Genomic DNA, 12,727 nt, shown 5'->3' with positions numbered 1-12,727 from the left:
TTCAGGAGTGTAGGCATGGCTTATCTAAGCTGTCTATAGCACAGCAGTCAGGGAGTCATTAAACCTTAGATTCCAGACCCTGTCTGAATGCTCAGTAGAGGAGATTTCTCTTAATATAACTTGAGCTTTTGGAAGAATTATTTGTGCCTAAACAGTAAGGTCCTCAATGTTTTTCAGCCTGTTGGCTGATGCTAACATCTATTCTTTGTATGGTATGCTCAGGACACGAAGACCCAGTGTCACAAAACTCTGTCAGTGATAGAATCCTTCAGCAGAAGGAAAGACACCATTTATATAAGGTGATCATTCATGCCTCTCAAATAGGTACTGCAGCCACTTGTGGTATTCTCCTGGTTAGAATAAAGCTGCAGGCTGCACTATAGAATTATTCTAGAACCTTACTGCCTGAAATAAAAGGCCATTAGATTCACTCAGAGTCTGCCACAGGTGACATAGCCTGGAACGCTATCCAGTCTGATCAAATCCTGACACTCCAGCCCTCATCAAGAGACTCAGAGTTCCAGGCTGCCAATCAGAAAGTTGAGAATAGACACAGCCTTGTGTTGTTTACATTTCTCTTAAGAAAGTAGCAGTTAGCTTTTAAAAAAAAATACTTTGTTGTAGGGAGAAGTGGGCTGCTTCCAGCTGCCCATTTAGCTTAACCCCTAAAATAACCACACAGAAATTGTACTAATTAAATTACTGATTGGCCCATTAGCTCTAGCCTCTTATTGGCTAACTCTCACATCTTGATTAACCCATTTCTATTAAATCTGGGTATCACCAAATGATTGTGGCTTACCGGCAAAAGTCTAACCTAGGTCTGTCTCAGATAGGAGATTTATGGCGTCTGCTTAACTCTGATCTTCTTCCCAGCATCCTGTTGTATCTACTCTGCCCACTTAAGTACTGCCCTATCAAAAGGCCAAGGCAGTCTCTTTATTCAACCAATGAAAGCAACACACAAACAAAGAAACCTCCTACTTATTTATATTTAAATAAAATCAGAGCACACACAGAGCACAGACACACACACAGAGACACACATACACACACACATACTATGGGGGGCCCACAGATGTGAGTCTGTTCTAGATTGACTAAAGGTCAGAGAATTTGAGCTTAATTTTACTCTTTCAAAGTTCTTGACAGCAGGTGTGGCTACAAACAAAAGGTCCTGACCTAGACTGTGGTTAATTAGTAGTTTGGATAAAGAGGTGGTTCCATCCACCTGGTCCAAAGGTCAAGAATTCAAGTCTATTCCTTATAAAGTGTTAATGAAGTTTGTTGCATCCTCCGTCCCCTTTTGGAGTGAAGTATATAAGCTTGTAGAAAATAAACACAGGCAGCTTTAGTATTCCCTGAATTTCCTTCCCTCTCCCTGTGCTTTTCTGTGTTTCTGCCGCTTATCTCTCTCATATCTGTTTCTTTAGCTAAATAATTCTAATCCTCACATTCCTACCATGGAATGCAAAAATTTTGTTGATGCTGGTAACCACCAACACACACACACACACACACACACACACACACACCTTTCAAAAACCTTTAAAATAATAATATGGCCCTCTTTCTAAACCATCTATTCACGGAAGCCTACTTTATTTTGTTTACATTACAAAAATATCACATCAATTTGAGAAAAATCTCAAAATATTTAAGTTGTTTATCTCCAATGATGTTACAAAAAGCATCTTTATTTCATCAGCAGGTTTGAGATTTTCAAGTTTTTCTTTTCCATTCAGATTTATTTATTTATTTACTTATTTACTTATTTATTTGGTTAGTTAGTTGGTTGTTTTTTTTCCAAAACATGGTTTCTCTATGTAGCCCTGGCTGTCCTGGAACTATCTCTGTAGACCAAACTGGCCTCAATCTCAGGGAGATTTACTTGTCTCTGCTTCCTAAGTGCTAGGATTATAAAGGCTGTGCTGCCACCACCACCCAGCCCCCATTTAGACACTTTTGAAAAAGCTGTCTCTAGTCTTCTCTGGTTAAAAAAATTACATAGAGTCCCAACACTCTTACAAAAAAAATCCAGATACAATTTTAAATTCAAATTAAAGAAATGAATGTGAGAACAACATAAAAGTATATGCTCTACTATGTTTATAGCAGCATTGTTTGTAATAGCCAGAACCTGGAAACAACCTAGATGCCCTTCAATTGAAGAATGGATGAAGAAAGTATGGAATATATACATATTAGAGTACTACTCAGCAGTAAAAAACAAGGACTTCTTGAAGTTTGCAGGCAAATGGATGAAAATAGAAAACACCGTCCTGAGTGAGGTAAGCCAGACCCAAAAAGAGGAGCATGGGATGTACTCACTCATATTTGGTTTCTAGCCATAAATAAAGGACATTGAGCCTATAATTCGGGTTCTTAGAGAAGCTAAATAAGAAGGAGAACCCAAAGAAAAACATATAGGCATCCTCCTGAATATTAACCTTCATCAGGCGATGAAAGGAGACAGAGACAGAGACCCACAATGGAGCACCGGACTGAAATCTCAAGGTCCAAATTAGGAGCAGAAGGAGAGAGAGCACAAGCAAGGAACTCAGGACCGCGAGGGGGGCACCCATACACTGAGACAATGGGGATGTTCTATCGGGAACTCACCAAGGCCAGTTGACCTGGGTCTGAAAAAGCCCGGGTTAAAACCGGTCTTGCTGAACATAGTGGACAATGAGGACTACTGAGACCTCAAGAACAATGGCAATGGGTTTTTGATCCTACTGTACCTATTGGCTTTGTGGGAGCCTAGGCAGTTTCGTGGATGCTCACCTCACTAGACCTGGATGGAGGTGGGTGGTCCTTGGACTTCCCACAGGGCAGGGAACCCTGATTGCTCTTTGGGCTGACGAGGGAGGGGGACTTGATTGGGGGAGGGGGAGGGAAAGGGGAGGCAGCGGTGGGGAAGAGACAGAAATCTTTAATAAATAAATAAATAAATAAATAAATAAGGGAAATTTATAACTTATAACACAAAAGGCAGAGCCTCCTAGTAAGAGGTCTGTGTTAAGTGATGTGCTGACTGAACTCCAGTGAGCAGTAGTTACCAACCACTGGCAAGGGAAGATCTTCACGCAGATCAATCAATACTTGGAACTCATTTCCCTGTGCAGGACTAGTCCAATTAAGCTGGACCCTCTTGGGACCAATAGCATTCTGTTTGTTATTTCCAGTCCTCTGGACAACCAGAGATAAATGAGTCCTTCATGTAAATGACTCACATTTTAAATAACATTTTTCCCTTGGCATAACTGTTTCTAAATATTCTAATCCATGTACACAGTGTATAATTCTTACTTTTGTTTTCTTATTTTCCCGTGGGATTTTCATTCTCTGATGCATTGTGTATCTCATTTCTTCCATTGTCTCTGCCTACCCAATAGCACTGAGGTGCAATGACAGCTAAGATCCAGTTTGCTAATTTCCCCAATGATTCTCCGGCATTGGGCATGATGGTAGACACACAGCATAGTGTATGACAAATTCAGTGAACCAAAAGTACACACATTTTTATAGCAGGATATATAATATGACTGTTAAGAAACCCAGAGTGGAGGAAACGGAATAAACGTCCTTTAAACAGAATCTTTACCTATAAGGAAAATCAGATCAGTAAATTAAGGGCATCAGTCTATGAGCCAAAGGAAGCTGTTGGCCAAGAAAAAGAATATTGATTTACATTAAAGGTACATCACATAAATGAGTAGCAGCAAAGAACAGCAGACACCAATTTGAAAGGAACTTGAGCTGACATAATATAAAAATTACTTTGAATTCATTTGACAGGTTTCCAATGTGTTGTTGGCAGCCAGGGGGTAATTTGTGCATGGAATTGACAGACATTAGAAAATGATTCATTCACTAGAAAACTTAATTCCTCCATGATTAAAAAAAAATAGATAATCTACCTGAATTCAGTGCTCTTCTCTGTCACTTCGACTCTTTTGGCATAGAGAAGTCTCATACGAACTATCCAGGATGGCCTATTTATACACATGTAAGGGAAACTTTGGAAACTCAATATTCTTTTTAATCAGATGCTTTAGCTTAATCTTGAGGAAATAAGATGTCCTGTGATACAATGTGGAAAATATCCACTACCAATTTTTTTTACTAATATCTGGACACTTTTGGCATTCCTTAAGTTTAATATTATCATTTCATTACTTTTAACACGGACTCAACCCTTAGGAAGACCAGATGGTAAACTAGAAGCAATAGATTTATTTTAATATTTTTTCAAGTTTTATTACTTTTACTTTTATTTATTGTATTCGTGTATATGTGTGATGTGTGTGTGTGTGTAAATACCAAATGTGTGTATACACCTTCAAAAGCTACAAAAGGACATAGGATCCCTGAAGCTGAAGATATAGGTGGTTCTGAGTTGGTTGACATGGGTGCTGAAAACTGAACTCAGGTCCTTTGGAAGATCAACAAAGACTCTTGGTCTCAAACAATAACTTTAAGCTAAATAAGATATAACAGAAGGAGATAGAATATTTAAAATAAACATAAGACTACACCAAAGCAAGGCTTTCCAGGTACACAAAGAGCTAGGGGAATAGTGTCTTCGAACACGGTGTTTAGTTGAAAATGCCACTGCAGGAAGGAAGGTATGGCTAGGTCCATAATACACAGACTCTGTATTAGTTAGAAACGCACCAAAAATTGAAACTTTTGCTTTAAATGCATGCTACTTTGCAGTTGCCAATACAAAACGCTCGATCTGAGTTACACAATTAATCATACAGATTTCTTGATCCGTCTGCTGATCAAGAATTTAATTCCCCCAACGCTTGGACAAAGAGCAATATTTCTTACAGTAGTTATCGAATGCACGAATGTTACTATTTTTACTGTTGCTGCCTCAAAACGCATAGGAAGTTCTCATACATTCAATCGTGACCATATCTGGTGGTCTGATGAAGGGAAACATTTTGTATAATTTTGTAAAACATCACTTTTTATAGTTTAATTTTGACTTTCAATTCCATTCTATTTGATACCAAAAAATCATTTCTCAATCCAAGGAGATTCAGTAAATTTAATTTTTCCACTACTCATGTGAAATCTGTTGCAAGCTGTTGACAAAGCTCGTTCCCACCAGTATGACTTTGCTCTCCAACTCTGTCGAGTCCCTGTGTGTTCTCCCCACTGACTCATCCTTGTCTGTCATCCCTCACTTGTGTATCTTGAAATACTGCACTGCAGTTTGTAGGAGAAAAAATACTGCTGCAGTGACTTCTGCGTTCACCCCCCCCCCAATCGTAGCTATGGAAGAGAGAGGCTCAGAGCCTGCTGCTCCAATTTCTTCCAGAGTCACAAAAGATCCCACTTTTTTTTCAACCAGATCCCATCAAAGTTTATTTTGTGGAATTGGTTAGTCATCTGAAATTTGTAATTAAATCTACTTCTGCTTTATTTTATTTTCCACAAGGAATTTTAATTTAATTCTCATTTCAACCCTCACCCAAAGTTTTTCAGTTTTGCCTAGTTGTTTAAAAAACACATATGCTGCAAGTTTCCAAAGCAAAAGGTACTTGGGTGCACTTGAAATAGTCTACTTTAATATTTCTTTTCCCCTTCTTTGAATTGTATTGTGCAAAATAATTATGCATATGAAATTATATAAGTATGTATACATACATACTTGTGTTAGTGTATTAATAAAACTGAGCAATGCAAATGACACTTGTGTTTTGTGTCACGCATGCATAAATTGGGTCACATGTAGAAACACAAAGTACACGTGTGTGAGCTTCTAACCTCTCTCAAGCAAGGAGATAGGCTTTCTTTAAGGTCATTGTTTACTCCATAAATTTTAATAGCTTATTTTGCATTTCAAAGACTGTAATTTTTCAGTATTTCTATATTTTGTCAAATAGATCTATAATCTTTCTACAAACCATTTTATCGTTAGATGAATTAGATACTTTAAAAGGAAATTGTTGTAGTAGTGTTGTCTATAACACTGAACTTAGGAAGGAAATTTTTATTCTGCTTACAATTTTAGAACCGTTTCGTCATACTGAGGAGTTTACAGAATAATATAAAAAAACATTTAGTTAGCTTCAAAAGGTAAGACTGTCATATTTTTGTTCTCTTTCCTTCTTTCATTTTGTCAAATTTCTGATGTTATGACAAATGTGAAAATCGAACGCATTGATCATAATGATATTGCTAAATATTTTAAATTTATTCAAAAAAGACAGTCTCTTATCAAAAATCTCTAATATCACATGATATGAATACCTAATTATTTATATCTTAATATAATTATAATTTATAATATTGTATTTATATATAATATAATATTAATATAATCTTATATAATAACATTGTTGAATTTAATATTTTTTTTCAACAATCCAGTGTGTATCAACAGCCATTTTGTAGAATATTACTTTAACTGTGAAGATGTGTTGTACATGTTTATGTTGCTGAGTATTACTTTAATATGTAAAGACATGTTGCTCATATTTATGCTGCATGAGTTTCCCTATGTAAAGATGTGTTGCTGTTTCATCTTGCCTGAGGCACCTGATTGATCTAATATGATGACGAATGACTAGTAGCTAGGCAGTAGAGAGATAGCTAGGCAGGGATGGTGGGCAGAGAGAATTAGTAGAAGGAGGAATCTAGACTCAAGAGAGAAGAGAACGAAGGAGAAAGAAAGGGAGAGGGAGCCATCCAGATCCCAAGTTTGGCTAACTTGCAGTGAACACTGGCCTCAGTGATTAACCTTTGTAACAACTTTGATTTGCTTTCTCTCTAAGAATAGAACAATTTAGGTCTTTCACAATTTAATGTTTAGTTTGGTAGGATCTGCTCTTCTTAAAGACATTTCAGCATCTGTTTCTTGGGCATTTACTCTCAGACTGAGACAGTGGCATTAATTTCAATTGATCCTATCTCAGATCTCTGTGGCTGAAACCACCAGGAGGTGAATCATGAACTTCTCATCTCCCACAACCTTGTGGAATAATTAAACTTGGTAGGTCACAAAAGAAAACTAAGTAGAATTAAAGGAAATTAAATACAAAACCCTAAGCCTTTTGGGTAGAAAGGCAGTAAGAGCAAGACGTACTGGACATCTGCAGTGAAATCATGTTTACCAGACATGACAAGGCCATCAATAAACAGTTTTGAAATGTGGGGGTATTATGGATTGTTGTTTCCTTTGTGTTTGGTGATCCACAACTTTTTACATAGAAATATATTCACATTATAGAAATTTACAAAACAGTTGAAATAGGAAGACAAAACAATGTTAGTTGATTCTGTAGAGAGTGTGCTTTATAAGAAGATTTTATGAGTTGGCTTAATGTCATGTTGTCGGAACATAAAATCCAATGAAATATAATTTAGGCTTCACCATAATTAATTGATTTACTTTCTTGTCCCCAGAATAAAATATATGAAACTAGGAAGGGAACTGGTTGGAAGAGGAAGGAGTTAAACAGAAATGGGAAGCTAAGTTAAGGGATGTGCATGTTCAAAATGCATTATACAAACATATATGTATGAGACGATCAAAGAGTAACTTTTTATAAGCAAAAGAAAGAACAAAAGCATTCTGTCTCTCTGTACGCTACTATTTCTGATTCCTTAGAGAATTCAGAGTGAATTTCATATAGACCTACGTTGTTGAACACCTGCCTATTGCCCTCCATGTGAAATGTCAGGAAGATTTTTTTCTACCTCTGCATGCTATTTCTCTTGTCCTAAGCATTTGATTTGGCAAATTTCTTCTTGTCAATTCTTTCTACCTACCTTTGAAATGGAAATAATTTTCCCTCCTTCAGCTCCTCCTTGGGACATTGGGAGCTCAGTCCAGTGCTCCAGTTGGGTCTCTGTCTCTATCTCCATCCATCTCCAGATGAAGGTTCTATGGTGATATGCAAGATATTAATCAGTATGGCTATAGGATAGGGTCATTTCAGGTTCTCTGTCCTCAGCTGCCCCAGGAACTAACTGGGGACATCGCCCTGGGCACCTGGGAGCACCAAATCTCTTGCCAACCCTAAGATGGCTCCCTTAACTAAGACTGAAAAACCATGGGATAACAGGACTCTCTGAATATGGCGGACAATGAGGGCTGCTGAGAAGCCAAGGACAATGCCACTGGGTTTTGATCCTACTTCATGTTCTGGCTTTGTGGGAGCCTAGCCAGTTTGGATGTCCACCTTCCTAGACCAGGATGGAGTGGGGAGGACTTTGGACTTTCCACAGGGCAGGGAACCCTGACTGCCCCTCGGACTGGAGAGGGAGGGGGAGAGGAGTGGGGGTGAGGGGGAGAGGAGAGGGAGGAGGGGGGAAAAGGGGACGGGGAGGGAGGTGGGAGGCGGGGAGGAGGCGGAAATCTTTTTTTTCTTTTTTCAATAAAAAAATTATATAAAAGGAAAAAAAATTTCCATAGCAACTTGGTACTGCCTAGCACCCTACGTTTTGCACCCTCTGCTACCAATAAATAGTAGACTAAAAAAAAAAAAAAGAAAGAAATGGAAATAATTTTCAAAAACCTTCTGTCGGTTATATCTCTACACTGTCTTTTCCAGGACCTGGAGCCTTGTATTTAAAATGTAACCACCAAAGCAGGCAGAGCCTCATGTCTCAGGCTCTATTCAAGGGTAGAATTAACTTCAATTTGCTCTATGTTGTAAAATTGCCTTCTGCAAGTAAGGCCTGGATATTTTCTCAATCCCTCAGACAAAGCATTGAATCTACAGATTGAAGACCTTCCAAATCCAGCCCTGATGGGACCCAGTAACAAGAGTTATCTGAAGATTCTCCTTATCTCTGGAAATAATATGGGTTTAAAACCACTTTTATTAATATTGAATAATTTCCAGGTGGGAAAATACTCCACTCCGCATTTCGGATAACTCATAGGATGGCTTCACTGTTTCCTTCCATTTTATGCCACTTTGTCTTCATTGATTCTGTGTGAAGAGTTATTTTTTGTGATTTTTAAGTAATTCATTTTACTTAAGATTTTGTCTCCTATACTTAAAGAGTATCACATGAATTGTGTGTGTGCATACACATGTGTGCACGCACATGTGATTATACATGGAGAGACATATAAGATACATGATGACATATATGGTATTGTTTTCACAATTCTGTATTGGTCCTCATCAAACCTTTCAACATAATGGAACCTCACTAATTGTTTTTATGTCTGACTTATGAATATGTTACTAAAAGCTGCAGTTTGCTTTTTGAACTCCTATGACTTTTGTCAGATCTATTTCCCTGTATTCATTTTGTGCTTTATTATTTATCATGATTCTGCCTTTGTTGCTTTTATTTCTCACATTTGTCTCATATTGTTTCATTCTATTTTGTTTGGCTTTCTTCGGGTCATGTGTGTAAGTAGATTTTCATTTGGGTGATTTTAGGTGACATATTTGATATTTTTCCTGCCCAGGGAGTTGGTTTTGTTTTTGCAATATGGGAGTAATTTGATCACAGAGCCACATACTACTGCAAATTTATCTGTTTACTTCAGGTATATGTTAAATTTCTTTTAATGGTTATAGTATATTGAACATTTTTATCATTGGATATATTTTAATTCCCATAGCCTGCATTCTTCTTACAGTGAACAACCATTGTTTTCTATTTGCTTTGAAACATCATTGTTCTAGTTTAGACATACTATACAGATATGGTGAACATTACAAGAGCTGGCAGGCTGCACCATAACAGACAAACACAGGAGACACAGCTTCTTGTTTTGAATTATTGAAGAGCTTCCTACAATATAAATCAGTCTTATACAGAGCAATACTGTCCCTGTTTCAGTTGATTTACCTAAATTTTACAGAGTAAACAAGAGTACAACACGACCAGATGCAGTTACTCCATAAGGCCTTGAATCAATTCTAAATTTTTAGCTTCACCCACAAGCACCACAGGGAGCTTCCATGATTGTAATGATACTGTCAGGATGTTCTTCCATTCCATTGGTCTAGTTCTTTGAGAGTTTTATGGTTAGATATAAGATTTTGTCATTAAAGATCAGCTATGTTTGCTGAATACACATAGGGGGAAGGATGGCTGAGAAGCAAACTAAGAACCATGTATGTTCTGTACCACAAGCGTGGCATGAGAGCAAAAGTTACTGTTTCTAAAGCAGCCTACATCTTTATAACATGGTTATTTTATTGTGGTGGAGGGTTTGGACTTACTTATAAATTAATAACTAGAATGTAAAACTATTGTGCCACTAAACCTGACTGTCTACTTGATGGATTTGAGGAGCACATAGATTATCAAAGCACACATATAAGGGTGTCTATGGGAGTGTTTATAAAAATGATTAATAAGGGTAAAGACCAACCCTCAGGGGTGGTAGCTTTACTACCCATTAAGTTCCTCCCAACATCATGAACAATATAACCTTGGAAATTCCCCTATATAAGCTTGGGAAGATGGAAAGAAAGGAAAACCCATTTTACAGAGTATTCAAAATTTTGATATCAGAGTCAGGTCACCATAGGCAGTTGGCTCTGCAGCCTTGAAATTTTTACTCAGTATATACTAAAACTCCGTTTTACATTTATAATCAGAGGAAAACTTCCCTAATCAAGCTCATGATTATTGCAGTGTCCTAGTGAAGAATGAACAGCATAAAAAAAGAAAAAGAAATTCTTTGGCACATAAAATTGATTCTTTACATGCATTATATTGCCCTCAAATATCTAATCTAAATAAGAAAGAAATCATGAATAAATAGAACTTTTTGAAATCAGCTGTTGCAGAGCAAATAAGCCAATTGTCTAGAAAAATTCATTTCTCAGATTAGTACATTTCTTTATGATGTCATCATCTACTCTTGATAGCTTTATACAGAACTGAGATTTTTAATTGCCTTGATAAAACACCCTGAGAAAAGCACCTTAAGAAAGGGGCTGGGTTATTTTCACTCATAATTCCAAGGTGCACTTCATCATGTCAAGGAAGTTATAGAGCAGAAGCTTGAGGCAGCTGGTCAAATTGCATCCACAACCAGGGAAGAAAAAGAGCAATGAATATGGGTGTGCATTTGGATTTCTCCTCTTTATTCTGTCCAGGACACTGCTCACTGAATAGGAAACACCTATAGTTAAGGTGAATCTTCCCACCGTAATGAACCAATTATAAACAACCATTCAGAGGCAAGGGTTCAGTGTCTTATCTCTTAGGTAATTCTAAATCCTGTCTGTTTAGTAATGAATATTACTCATCTCAACACTAACTAACTCTTGACATCCAAACATGTCACTTTTAAGCCAAAATAATTGATATCTTATCCTCCTAGTCTTATGACCTGATATGATGGTAAAATACGTACAATCACACTTTAGATCTGCTGTAATGGGCCAGAGAGATGGCTAAGTAAATAAATCACTCACGGAGAAAGCTTGAGGTATTCTACTAGCTAGGCTTCCATTCTTGTGCTAAACTACCATGGCCAAGACTTACAGAAGTAAGGAAGGGGTTTAGGTGCATTTATAGTTGCAGAGGGAGAGGAGCCCATTAGCATCTCAGCAGGCACACATGGCAGTAGGCAGGTATGGAGGCTAGATGAGAAGCTGAGGCTCATATCTTCAAACAAAGAACAAAGCAACGAGGATGTGCTAGGAATGGTGAAAGACTTTGAAACCTCATAGCCCACTGCCATCACATATTTCTTCCAGCAAGACCACACCTCCTAAACCTAATAAACAGTACCACCAATTAGGGATTTGATATGTAAATCAATGAGACTATAGTGGACACTTTATTCAAACCATCACAGGACCTGAATTTGGATTTTCATAACACACACAAATGCCAAGTGGACATACTATTCTTGTAGTTTCAGCCTTGCATGGTTGAGATGAGATCACCAGAGCAAGGTGGTTAGGAAGACTAGGCACACTGACATGCTCTGAGTTTGAGAGATCTTGTCTCATGATATAAACCAGAAGAGTGATTAAGGTTCATTCCCAACCCTAATACAGGGCCTCAAAATTCTTGTGCATACATAAACACAAATCTGCATATATGCATCAAACAGGGGAAAAATGGGGAATGGAGTCGGGGAAGGAGATGATGATAGATAGGTAGGTAGGTATGTAGGTAGACAGATAGATAGAGATAGAGATAGATAATGTGCGTCTCCATAATATATAACAGTACCAGTACCAATAAAAAACTGAAGTTGCTTTTGAGACTCAAGGTGACCTTTAAAATTTAAACTCCTATAACATAAAACAAATGGCATCTTTCCAATACAAAAGACACAGTAATTATTTTCATTGCCAAGAAAAGAGTAGAGTTATAGAAAAGAAAGGAGACCAGTATAAAAGCAACAGGGCAAAAGACTAGTTCTGTGGCTTTCAGTCTGTTAAGTTCGCTCATGATGAAATCATCTGGGCACCAAGAGGCTTGGAATGACCTACTGCAGCTCCTCTTTGTTTGAAGCACAGGTGGTCTTATTCTTTGCCTAACACCACTCTATGTATGCAGCTTTCCTGAATAGCTAGTTTGTGGCCCTGTAAGGCATCCTCTATGGCTCCAGGGATTGAACTAACAAGGGCAGAAAGGAAATGAAGAAATGTCTGACACATACACATGGATAGAAAATCTGAGAGCTGTCGTGATCCTGGCTCTCAGCTGGAGAAAAGCAGCACCCCAGATTCAGTCTGTTTGCTATACTCAGTGAACAAGGAGGCAG

The sequence above is a fragment of the Alexandromys fortis genome, unplaced genomic scaffold (assembly GCF_014885135.2).
Source record: "Alexandromys fortis isolate MF-2015 unplaced genomic scaffold, M_Fortis_MF-2015_v1.1 scaffold_52, whole genome shotgun sequence".
Lineage (NCBI taxonomy): Eukaryota > Metazoa > Chordata > Mammalia > Rodentia > Cricetidae > Alexandromys > Alexandromys fortis.
The sequence above is the reverse complement of the archived record's forward strand: the minus strand, read 5'-3'. Positions refer to the sequence as shown.